At 41.4% G+C, this 11,709-nt stretch overlaps 1 long non-coding RNA gene across 5 annotated transcripts; it reads right to left on the minus strand.

Annotated features, from left to right (window-relative positions):
• Nucleotides 1-1,338: 1,338 nt before the first annotated feature.
• Nucleotides 1,339-5,939, minus strand: LOC125537340 (uncharacterized). 5 transcript variants are annotated; one of them, XR_015616183.1, is made up of 7 exons: nt 5,444-5,938; nt 5,117-5,276; nt 3,452-3,938; nt 2,763-2,846; nt 2,278-2,456; nt 1,608-1,721; nt 1,339-1,433 (listed from the first exon to the last, which is right to left on the minus strand). It is a non-coding gene; the product is annotated as an uncharacterized LOC125537340 (long non-coding RNA). The 5 variants fall into 5 exon arrangements; XR_007295794.2 differs by having other exon boundaries at nt 1,339-1,721; nt 3,452-3,589; nt 3,786-3,938; nt 5,444-5,937; XR_007295795.2 differs by having other exon boundaries at nt 1,339-1,721; nt 3,452-3,589; nt 3,770-3,938; nt 5,444-5,937.
• Between the last annotated feature and the right edge of the window lie 5,770 nt (nt 5,940-11,709).

Consider the following 11,709-nt stretch of genomic DNA (forward strand, 5'->3'; position numbering starts at 1 on the left):
GGAAAGCTTGTGAAAATCTGCATCTTCAACATATCTACTATTTTTTGAAGTTCTATATGATTTAAAAGTAATTTGAAAATGGTGAAATTCTGGGCGAAACGTATTTTCGCTGTTTTTTGCAAACACTTTGTCGGATTGACGCAAATGATACGGCGTTGGAAAGCTATAGAAAATGTGCAACTTTTGCGTATAGAAAGTTTTTTCTAATTCCTTACGGTTTTAATACGAATTCAAATATGGTGAAATTTGGTTTCAAACGCGATTTTTTTAAAAGTTTATCAAAATGGGGCAAATAATATATCGTTGGAAAGCTATTGAAAATGCGAAACTTAGTCATGTTGAACGTTTTCTCAAATTCACAACCATTTAAGAGTAATTTGAAATACGATGAGACCCATCGTGCTATTTTTTCGTCCGAAAAACAGAGTACTCGTACTGATTTATGTGTTTGTTTGTACTGAGGTATTTTTCATAGAGTATTTAGAATACGGTGAGACCGGTCGTGTTTTTTCGATTCAAAAATAGAGTAATCGAACTGACCTCCGTATGGATTTGTATAGAGCGTGTTTTCACCGACCAAAGCACATTCTTTTAATAAAACATGCTATCTTTTTTCTGGCCGTGAAATTGTGTTCATTGAACCTCCCTATGGCCTCGGTTGAACTATTAGGTTTTTTCTGACTATATTGAACCGACGCAATGCCTTGCATTAGCTAGTTAAATATTTTTACACGAGGAAAGCCTATATTGAACCAGCGCAATGCCTTGCATTAGCTAGTTAAATATTTTTACACGAGGAAAGACTGTTATGGGGTGTGTGTATACATTGCTTTACGTTGTAACCCCTTGATCCGATGCATGTTCACCCCTTGAACCGACGCATGTTCATGAGAGAACTGATGTTGTTTTGCAAGGTAGACTTTCAATATAACTCGCAACAAGTTGGCACCATGTTCACTACAGCAGCTATGCAATATAGGAAACAAACTTTCACCGAGAAAATTGAGAACAAAATGCTTCATGTGCAAATTCCATTAGGCACCAAACAATAGTTCTCCAACAATACAGTCCAAGAGTCCATAGAGCATTTTGTTCAAGATTTCATATATGCACTTGATTTTATATATGAGAACAAAATGCTTCCGAGAAAGTACAGAAAGTTCATAGAGTATATCTCTTTGTTCAAAACACACACTATGATACTAGAACTACTGAGAGTTCTCCAACAATACTCTATGAACAGGTCTAGGAGTTCCCAGAGTTTTCAGTCCAGGAACACTTTATGAACATGTCCAGGAGTTCATAGAGTTCTATGTAAAAAATGATATAGGAGTAACAGAACTGCCAACAAGAGAGAGGTTCCCATTTGATTTCACAAAAAATCTTGTATCCTCCAAACAGTAGTACTAAGGCCAATAAAGCATTGGAGCAACCTGGGCACAAGTGCAGAAAAGTTATACAATATATCCCTCATTTTGAACTACTATCACAAAAATCGGACATAACTGGACGGAGGGACTTGCTTCAACCATAACTTCTATGTTGTCTCCTTATCAAACGAGCACACTAATTGTACATATGGTTTTGTTGGAAATAAACCGGCATACCCTCCAGTCTGCGAGCGGGTTGGACTAGCTCCCAGGGGCCCATTCGGCACCAGTTTTTTTGGAAATGGAGGCGTGCCCCCAGCCTCTGCATCATAATTCGGCACCAATTGCTCCCTGCATTTAATCATAACAAGTCATGAGTTTCCATAACAAGTTCAAACACATTCTAAGTGACTTGCACAATCGGTTTCATATTTGTGTAACCAAGCAAGTTCATGTTTAGTAACTTTAGAAGTTCCCAAAGAAACCTAAAAAGATTTCTACTTTGAAATACTTCATTTTCACTTCCCAAATACTTCATTTGTTTTGAAACATGAACTTCTACATTTATTTCCTTAGAACTTGTTATCTTTTCCCTGTGAATTCCATGGGGTTTTTGTGTTTCATTATTTTTGTTTATGTTGTTTTCTATTTTGTATGAACTTATAGGGTTATACATGTTGAACTTATAGACCAGTGGTGCTCAGACGCAGGGGGTAGGCGACAGCGGCATGTTGGACTGCGCTGGACATTTTTTTGCACTACATAGTGTGTAGACATGCTGCCAAGGTCACACACATGTTTTGCTAGAACAAGTTGAACTGAATATCTTTTCATTTTGAACTTTGAAAGAAGCTACAACTTCTGTTGCCCAAATGTGTATATAATTTTAAGTTTTCCAAGCACATACCTTTCTGTTCTTGTTTGTTGACGGGCACGCCGCCCCTACTCCTACGGACTGACGGCACCGACGAAGTGGAGCTGAAGGAGCAAGGATCACGAGCATCCTATGGACTGAACCTCACTGTGAATGGTTCGACACCAACGACATGTTTGGAAGGGCAATGACAGTCAACATCTTATAGCCCCCTATTTTGATAAAAAAAGATCAAGGCTTCGGTATGAACAACTGAATTGTTAGCAATGTACAGTCAACATCTTTTTGTTTTGAATTTTTTTCTGAACTTATTAAGTTTCTATGTATGAACATATAAAGTTTCCAAGCATGAACTTTTTGCTATGGGAAAACTGTAACATGCATATACGCACTAAAGGCTCTGCCTACTGAGCATAGTATGATAGCAAAACGAAGCAACAGGTTACTGAGATTAGCGACCAATAGTAAATGATGTCTGACTGAAATATGCAAAAGACAAGTCACAGTGATGAACTTACATCTCCATCTTCCTCCGTCAAATGGGAAAAAGTAGCAGCAAACACATAAATTGTGCTACAGTGTGTTTGTGCTTCTCTTGTTTGCTGAGAAGAATGAGAGTGAGAGTTATAACTGAAAAATGATACAATTATTTGATACTATAATATCGATTTACATAGTTGAAGAAAGACCAATTATTACAATATTATGAAAAAATGTTATATATGGCAGTTCTATGTGAGTTAAGAAAAAGGTTCGAAGCGTGTTTACAAAAATGCTGAGACAGATATATACTTACATTGCTGGTCTTTGATTTATACTGACAACATATATTTTGTATTTAATTTCTACACCTTTCTCCTAAAACCAATATCAAGTATACATACACAGTAAGAAAAGGTTTTGGCTGGGATGAAGGAATTATCTTCATTACTGTTATGTCTTGTAGGAACTTGGTAGAACTGTTTCGAGTCATATATACTTATTTGTGGAGATATCCATTGAGGTATCTGGTCAGCTCTGTTGACTGTGGCGAGAGAATGCCGGCTCTAACAATGTAAGCTCTTTGTTTTCGGTGATTTCAACTATTTGTCCTATGCTGAATTTCTGAAACTATCAATGTGTATGCAGATCAATAGACCACTGATGCATAGTATATGTTTCAATTCTAGCAGACCATATCGATACGCTATGCACGTGGTGGCAGTACCTTTTTTCTTGGCAGTAGATCATGTTCACACTTTGCACCATTCTTTTGCTCTGTTGACCGAGACGGGTACCCTGTTCTCTCCACCTTCCCCTGGTTTGTTCTTCAGTTCAACAACCATTTCGCTGAGCTTTATGAAACCTTACATTTTGGATGTATACACAGCCAAAAAAATAGAAAAAATAGAACTTTCATTAGTAATATCAAACTTGTATGTGCTTGACTAAAAAAGAATGATTTCGTTGTCATCATCCAAAGTTGTACGCTGGACTAAAAAATTCCTTTTTTATCTTTAGTTCTGAACCTTTTTTCTGAACTTACTGCTCTATTTGCGTACATTATCCTCTCGTCAGTTTTGTGATTTTAGAATAAGTTTCAGCCCTTGAGCAAGAGCTCGTCCACCACGGGTGCTCGCAGCCGTCCAAGTCGAGGGTTGACGCCAGTCCAAGTAGAATCACACCCACCATCTTCACTAGCATTGCTAATATCCCTGGAAAAAATCAAATACATTATTATCGGTACAATTTGTATTCTGTCATTAGTTCATATAGAACCCCCTACACACATCAGTAACCAATTAAGCACGCACCGCAACACACCTAGGGCTGTATCTTCAGTACACTTTGAACTGATGATATAGTAGATTAGTAGCACAAGAAAACAATTATGTAGTCACATCTTTAGAATTCTATAGGTACAACCCAGAACTTTTGAACTGATGACATGGTTGTTTTGGATAGGCTGGAGGTGGAACCTTACATCTCATTTCAATTGAGGTTCCATGTGACACTTGCTTCCCGTTCAACCTTGCTTCCCATTTCATCAGTACTAGTACGAATCAACAATAAATTCAGAATTGTAGCATCGTTAAGGAAACAATGTCGAGAGCCACCATCGACGGACCACCGCCAATGGGATCCTCGGGAACCCCGCTCATGGATGAGCAATAGCCGCAAGGAGGAGCCCCGCTCATGGATGAGCAGAAGATGCTCGTAAATGAACTTTTTGGGAGGATTTATATTCTTATGTGTGTATTGTTGTTTTTGCAGAGTGGACTTATGTTCTTATGTACTTTGAACTCTAAAGTCACACAACACAAAAGCCAATGAGCTTTTTTCATTTTTCTTTCACATTTTGAACCACTGAGCTTTTCTTAAGGTGAACTTATATTTTTCATGCACCTTCCCATTTTTCAGATCATACTATATTTCAAAGCCAGCTGTAACACAGCTCAGTTATTTTGCATGAACTTTTTTAAGGAAAAGCTAGAAATATTTACTCAAAGTTCAGTAAAAGATTAAGGGAAATAAATTGCAGTGCCAATAGCGAATCCTCTGCCATTTTAGTGTTCATGCTCAATCCTAATTTCAGCATCATTATCAAAGGAGTTAAAATCCTGATTTGCAAGTACCTCTGGATGCATCAATATACACTTAGCTAGGACTAGTTATTGTGAAATTAAAACTAAAAAGATTGTCCAATTCTCAGAAACATAAAAACAAAGAGGTTATGGGCAGCAGAGCGCATGTGCTTACCAAAATTCAAATGCACGCCTATCGCAATCTAAAATAATTATTGGAATTGAGAGAATTAGAGAGGGATTTCTTCCATTCACAAAATCCATGGCATACATGCTGCAAGTATGGGTGAGAGAGAGGAGACACGAACATGGGGCGGTTGGAGAGTACGGTCGCTAATGTTGCTCGCCGACTTGCAACAGAATACCATAGCCCGACAGGTCGCTGGACGGCCTGGGGCGATGGGGTTGGACTGCTGGACGCAACGGCAACCGAACCCGCATTCTGCAGCCCGTTCAACCACCCTTGTGCTGCAGTTCAGAGAAAAAACAAATTAGCGGGAGAAGAGCAGTAGAGAGGTCAGAGGTAAGACGGATGCATGGACTGCTGCTGGTTTTATTGTTGAACCGCAGCTAAAGACACGGCAGCTGGGATGCCCTCGCGTGCATGGAGTTTTGAGCAGAGGCGGCGGCCGGACCTCACACTCACGGCGGCGAGGAACGCGTGCACCCAGCGGATCCGGCGAGCTGGGAAGCCCCTGGCGGGGGTAGCCGCGGGGGAGGACGAGGCACGGTTGTGGCCAGGGCGGCCGACACGCTCGACGGCGGGATCCAGCAGGAGGCGCATAGTGGAGGGAGGGACGGAGGCGGCCAGAGCAAGGGGAAGAGGTGGCCGGCGGCGGGGAAGAAGACGGTTTGCATCCACTAGGCGACCATCGTCGACGTGGGGGAAGGAGGAGGCCGACGCTGGGTAAGGGACGCGGCCGGCTGTCGGGGAGAGGGAGGCGGCGCGTGGGAGCAGGGGGGGCGGCGACGCGTGGGAGCAGGGGGCGGCGGCCGACGGCGCGTGGGAGCAGGGGGTGGCGGTGCCGGTGCGTGGGAGCAGGGGGCGGAGCCGTCGGGGAGGGGTGGTTCGACAAGATGTTGGGGAGTGGGTGGGATTTCTCTGTGTTTCGGGTGGGGGTGCAGCACCGGGTTTTGCAAAATGGATCGGGCCTTTATAAAGGCGAGGGGTAACAGAATAATATTATGTTACTAGTAACAGAATAATCCAGCCTTATATATAGGCCGAATCCTACTTGAGGTCCTCCCCAAGTGGCGTCCCCCTGTCATATTTAACTGAGGGAGAAGGAAAGAGAGGGGAGAGGGAAGGAAGTGGAAATCTTAATCCACACTTTCCTTTCCCTTCTCCCATTTCCTTCCCCTCCTTAGGCCGGCCCATATGAGGGCGCACCAGCCCCTTGTGGCCAGTGTGTTTCCCCTCTGGGCCCATAAGGCCCATATCTTTTGCCCGGAACCCCTTCCGCTAACCTGATAAGTACCTGGTACCCCAGAAACACTTATGGTGTCTGAATACCATCGTCCTATATATCAATCTTTACCTCTCGGCCATTTCGAGACTCCTCGTCATGTCCATGATCTCATCCAGGACTCCGCACAACATTCGGTCACCAAATCACATAACTCATGTAATACTATATCGTCATTGAACGTTAAGCGCGCGGACCCTACGGGTTCGAGAACTATGTAGACATGACCGAGACACCTCTCCGGTCAATAACCAATAGCGGAACCTAGATGCCCATATTGGCTCCTACATATTCTACGAAGATCTTTATCGGTCGACCGTTATGACAACATACGTAATTCCCTTTTTCCATCGGTATGTTACTTGCCCGAGATTCGATCATTGGTATCGTCATACCTAGTTCAATATAGTTGCCGTCGAGTCTCTTTACTCATTCCTTAATACATCACCTCGTGACTAACTCCTTAGTCGTTTGCTTGCAAGCTTATGATGTGTATTACCGAGAGGGCTCAGAGATACCTCTCTGATACTCGGAGTGACAAATCCTAATCTCGATCTATGCCAACTGAACAAACACCTTCGGAGATACTTGTAGAGCATCTTTATAATCACTCAGTTATGTTGTGACGTTTGATAGAACACAAGGCCTTCCTTCGGTATCCGGGAGTTGCATAATCTCATAGTCGAAGAAATATGTATTTGACATGAAGAAAGCAATAGCAATAAAATTGAACGATCATTATGCTAAGCTAACGAATGGATCTTGTCCATCACATCATTCTCCTAATGATGTGATCCCGTTATCAAATGATAACTCATGTCCTTGGTTAGGAAACCTTAACCATCTTTGATCAACGAGCTAGTCAAGTAGAGACTCATTAGGGACACGGTGTTTGTTTATGTATTCACACATGTATTTAGGTTTTCTATCAATATAATTCTAGCATGAATAATAAACCTTTATCATGAATAAGGAAATATAAAATAACAACTTCATTATTGCCTCTAGGGCATATTTCCTTCAGTATGAATAATGCTCAAGTCAGGGGCACAAAGCGCGCTACAATCTTGTTTACCAATGATGCATTTTCCATTAAATAGTGCAAAGTAACGAATAGAGGGAAATTGAATGCTTTTTATTCTAGCTTGCGTAACTCCCCTATCTTCACCATTGCAAATACTTGTAACATCCCAAAATTTTAAATTTTGGAATGTTATATTAATTAAATAACTTTGATTATTTGTTTGATTGTGTGAAACTGAGTGGAATTTGATACTTTTTGAAAAGTTGAATGAGAGGGAATGAAATGACTTTCCCAGACTTTCACTTTGCATTTTTGATCTCAATGAATTCAAATTTTATTTCACCACAAAACCCTAGAGTGAATAAAATATGACTTCTTCCATTTAAAATGAAAAGGGTTTTGAAAATATTTGAATTCCTTTTGGACATATTTCAAATTCAGAAGATTTATGCAACTCAATGATTTTCATGAGAGAAGATAAAATGACTTCTTCAAATTATATGAAATAGAGTTGGAAGTGATTTGAAATTCAAATTCAAAACCATTTAGGAGTTATTTGACTTTTAATCCAATTATTTTTTCTCCTCAAATTAAATAAATGGAAATAAGGGTAAAATGATTCCCTTCAATGGAAAATTAGGAGAAAATAAATTTGAAATCATGTTAGTATTTTACAAATGATTTTTGTTGGGTTTTAGTGCAATAGTAGCACTGTTTGGTTTATTATTATTTTTTTGAATTTTATTTGTAGATGAAAATATGTTCATCTTTTAGGATTTCTTTTTATGAACATTTTGATATATATATATATATGTCCTATATAAAAATACTATAGGTTTTTCTATATTTAGATTTTTTCCCTCTCTGCTTTAATTCAAAAAAAAGGAAAAAAAGCCCCAGCGTGTGGCTAGCCCAACAGGCCCAGCAACGCCGCAGCCCACCAGCGCGCCCGAGCCTGCCAGCCCAGCTCCGCGCCAGACACCCGGAGCCCCTTCGCCTCGGTTGCTCGCTCCCCTCTCGCTCGCCCTTGTGCCGCTGACTGCAGGGCCCCACTGCCCGATCGCTCTCGCCCGCGACCTTCTTCCCCCCACGCCAGAACCACGCCGACGCCGCCGAATCCCGGATTCCTCGGGATCCTCTCCTCGATCCGCCCCCTCCTCCAAGCACCCTCCCCCTATATATACCCATCTCCCTCGACCGATTCCGGCCCAAAGCCCCCTCCGAGAACCCCTGCCTCCTTCTTAATTGCTCGCCGGAGCCGAGCGCCCCCGCCGCGCCATTGCCGCCCCACCGAGCTACTCCAACCCCCTCGCCGCCTCCCGAGACCACCTCCGCACTCCCCTCGCTCATCTGCACCTCCCCGTGCGCTCGCGCGAGCCCGAAACTCACCGGAGCACCGCCACCGCCGACGCCCGAACGCCACCGCCGCCTCGACCTCACCGCCGACCGTCTCCGACCACCTCCACCGGCGCCATGACCACCGTTGGACTCGTCTTCGTCTGATTCATCTCCCTGGCCACCCCACTGACGCCGAAGATCACCAGAGCGCCGCCACCGTCGTCGCTCGACGCACTCGCCGTCGACCACCACCGCGGTGAGCTCTCTCTCCCTCCTCGTACGTTCTATCTAAATTATACGGTCGTGATTAGATTAGATCGAATAGTTAGGTTTTTTACTAGATCGGTTTAGCTTCAGTTTATTTACGGTTTAGATCTAATCGGTTTAGCCGATCGGTCTTTCTCTTTTGGCCCGTACGCATTTCGGTTATTTTCCGTCCGAGCGCTGTTTAGTTTCAGCTCGCACACCCCGTAGCGCCCGTTAGTTTTTTTTTCGTTTCTGTTTTAAAAACAGAATAGTTCTGATTTTATATTGCTTATAACTTTTATGTTTTAGATCCAAATTGATTGATTCTTTTTGCATTAGATTCAAAATTTGTGGAAGTTTCTGTTTGTACCATTGGATTTCAAATTTGAGTAGTTTAAAATTGAATTTGATGAAATTTATCCAAATCACTATTTTAGCCGTATCTTTAGTTTTATGAAATATTTTTGATTGATTCTTTTTGCTACTGTTTATTATGGTTTTGTCTATCCAGTAGCTTATAGTTATTTATTTTTAGTTTATTTTAAACTAGGTTTATTGCAGAAACAGTACTGTTTTGCTTATGTAGATGTTTTAGTTATATAATTAGTGCTTCTAATTATTTTTAGTTAATTCTTTTTATAATTTTTTATATGTTGTCATTGATTCTGTTATTTAGGAGTAAATTAGTTTGATAATAATTTTAGTATTGTTTACTATTGTCTTGGTGTTTTGCTAGTTGTTATGGCTGTTCTGGTGTTAACTAGTCAGTTACAATAGTTTTCATACTAGTTCTTTTTGCTAGTAAATGCTTTAGTAAATTACTTTTTGTTGTTTCATTAGAATTATATTTTCTATGCTATAGAAAAGTTATTAGAGTAATTTAGTTTTAATAAGAAAGTATTGGCTATTATTGTGTGAGTTGGTTTCTCCCTTGTGTTCGTGAAGTTTTCTTTGGAATTCTATATGGTTTTCCTTGACTTCATTATTGTTTTATTTATGAATTTTTTGATTGTTATTTTGACTGCTAGTATTGTTTGCTAGAATTATTGCTTATGTGAGTATAATGTTTGACTATATAGATTTTCTCGGAGTGACGAATAGTTTATCAAAGATTTCCGATAGCGTTATTATCTTCATCAAGTAATACCAGGCAAGTTCACTTTGACCATGTTTTTCATACCTATGTTTTATTTGCATGTAGTAGCACCCTTTCAACAATCCCTCCAGTAGTGTTACTGAATCTTGTAGTTGAGTAGAATGCATGAGGTAGAAATCCATCTCCTTGTTACCAAGCCCGTGACGTTATATAGTTTTAATGCTACGCTATAGTAGACGGGGTTTGGTATGAGTGCATGAGAGTCGTGTGAAGAAGGAGGTCTCTACGTCAATGGCAACAACTTCATGATGGCACCAGCAAGGACTGCATCTTCAGGACCCCTCAAGATTTCGAGACTCGAGACAAGAATTCAATACACACTACTGGGTGAAGGACAGTTGACGGGCACCCTGGAGAAACCAGTGGTTGGTCGGGATGCATGGGGAAGTGCCATGACATCTTGCGGAAAGCTTCACCCAGACTCAAAGAGACGGAAGAATACTTCATGCCCGGAAGATTACCTGTGCAACCGCAAGTCACTATGAGCTCTGGCTTGGTTGACCTTAGTTGTGACTCTGGCCGGGACGGTGCTAGCAGATGTAGAACTACGGTAGGATTGGATGAGCACTGGACAGTGGTCAGAGGAACTCTTCGGAAGACCATGTTTCGGTCATCTTGTTCTCAAACACCCTGAAGTGCGAGAATGTAAAGAGAGGGATTGAATCTTGCGGGTAAAGTGTACAAACCTCTGCAGAGGGTTAAAACCTAATCGATTAGCCGTGTCCCCGGTTACGGACAATTTGAGCCTCTGGACTTGGATCTATCTTGGAACTCTCAACACCGGACTGGTGACTTAATTGTGGGGAACTTATGATGATTTGGGCTATGATACATCGGTTGGCGGAACCATGTCATGATAGAAAACTCCGTAGTACAGACTCCGGTTATTTCCTTTGATGTAAGGAAAATAAAACCGGCTTTTATGCAAACAAAACTCAGTTATAGAGCCACAAAGCCATATTGCATATAGTATAGTTTATCATTTGTTTTCTCTTATTGTGATCTTGCCGGTACATTCAATGTACTGACCTACACGGCTGCAATGTATCATGTTGCAGATATTTCTTCGACGAGTAAGAGTTATGATACAGGGTTACAGTCTACACTCAACTTGCCGATGGCGTTGATGGGACTCCACACCCGATTGTTTGTTTCCGCTGAGACTTATGAGGTATATATATCTGTTTTACGTTATTTATACATGTGATTGCACTTTGATATATACATTGATGTATTGTGTGTGCCAGCATACCGATCCAGGGATGGCACACATACACAGAGGCTTGACCATCTAAGGTCGGGTCGCTACAGATATGGTATCAAAGCACATGTTGACTGTAGGACGTGACCCTAGAAATCGGAAAGCCCCTAGGACAGGAAATCTCTAAAACTTTATTATCAAAAGAATCTATTACTTCTCATCTTTTCTGATTTTATCAAATATCCTCTCTTACCTCAAATAGTTAGAATATACCCCTTTCCCTGTTGACCACACGGAGAATCAACTGAAGCCTTTCCAAGAAGGACAAGATGTCGGACAATCGATGACCATTTCAGAGTAAACAAGATTTGACCATGCATTAGAAGAGTTGAAGCTACACCAGTTGAAGACCCCGACGACTTGAAGAATCAGAAGAATTATTTGATTGTTAGATGACCAAACCCCTGTTA

This window comes from Triticum urartu, chromosome 2A (genome assembly GCF_056163025.1).
Source record: "Triticum urartu cultivar PI428250 chromosome 2A, HENAU_Tu73, whole genome shotgun sequence".
Classification (NCBI taxonomy): Eukaryota; Viridiplantae; Streptophyta; class Magnoliopsida; order Poales; family Poaceae; genus Triticum; species Triticum urartu.